The 1271-nt window shown below is 43.2% G+C and overlaps 1 long non-coding RNA gene across 1 annotated transcript in view; it reads left to right on the forward strand.

The window, feature by feature from the left end:
- LOC103370078 (uncharacterized) overlaps positions 1 to 1271 on the forward strand; it is a 12937-nt gene that overhangs the window by 1744 nt on the left and 9922 nt on the right. Inside the window, exon 2 of the long non-coding RNA XR_520870.1 lies at positions 318 to 319. This is a non-coding gene — a long non-coding RNA (uncharacterized LOC103370078). The remainder of the gene's footprint in view (positions 1 to 317; positions 320 to 1271) is intronic.

Below are 1271 nucleotides of genomic sequence, written 5' to 3' on the forward strand. Positions count from 1 at the left end.
AAAACAAGGTATAGATTATGATGCCATGCGCCTTTGCACACACCCAGTCAAAGACATTGTGAGATTAAACTGACTTATTCTGCATCTGTATCTACAGATAGCTATGAAAAAGAGAGAGTGGCGTAAACGCAAAAGAGACATGGATGAACTTCTACGTTATTCTGACAGCGAAGATGAACATCAGAGCATTGGCATTACTAGCGATGTTGGGTCTGGGATACAGAGTAGTAGTAGCAGTAGCAGTGTGTCTGAGGCCCCACACAGTTCAGCAAATGACAGCGTTCCTGAGTCATCACGTGTTTTTGATTTTGACACAGATGTGGACTATTTTTCTACTGACTCTGAAAATGAATCAAATAATGAAGCTGAAGTGATCAGCAGCTTTGAAGATGACCTGAGAAAGTGGGCTACAGAGCACAAAGTGACACACAGAGCACTTAACGGGTTATTGTCCACGTTAAGGAAGCAAGGGCACCTATTGCCTAAGGATTGTCGGACACCCTTGCTACACCACAACAAGATGCAACAGAGACAAAATGTGGAGGGCACTACAAATATTTTGGCTTAGAAAAGGGAATCTGTCGTTACTTAAGTCTGATGGACAGTAGTGATGTGCACCTCACTGTAAACATTGATGGCATCCCACTTTTCAAAAGTAGTGGAGTCCAATTCTGGCCAATACTGGTTAAGTGTGACTATTTTGATCCCTTCATTGCAGCCATATTTAGTGGTAATAGTAAGCCAAGTCCACTTGAGGATTATCTGAAAGACTTTTTGACCGAGTACAAGCATCTCAAAGACAATGGTATAGTTTACAAAGGCCAGACCTACACTGTCAATATTGATGCTTTCATCTGTGATGCACCAGCAAGGGCATACCTCAAAGGTGTTAAGGGTCATACTTCCTATGAGAGTTGTGAAAGATGCGTAATCAGAGGTACTCGTGTGGAGGGAAGAATGGTATTCAGTGAGCATGAATGCACTTCACGGACAGATGACAGTTTTTCAAGATCTGAGTACAAGAACCACCAAACTGATGTCAGCCCCCTCATTGCTGCAGAAATTCCTTGCGTCAGTTCATTTGTCCTAGATTACATGCACATGGTCTGCTTGGGAGTAGTTAGACGCCTTTTAATCTACATGACCCGAGGCCCAAAAATCTGCCGTCTATCTGTGAGGCAAAAAGGGGAAATTTCACAAAAACTAATTGCACTAAGGGGGAGGATGCCTAGTGAGTTTGCTCGGCAACCACGTGGTCTTCACGAATTGGA

Source organism: Stegastes partitus, unplaced genomic scaffold, assembly GCF_000690725.1.
Source record: "Stegastes partitus isolate 25-593 unplaced genomic scaffold, Stegastes_partitus-1.0.2 Scaffold1368, whole genome shotgun sequence".
NCBI classification, from domain to species: domain Eukaryota; kingdom Metazoa; phylum Chordata; class Actinopteri; family Pomacentridae; genus Stegastes; species Stegastes partitus.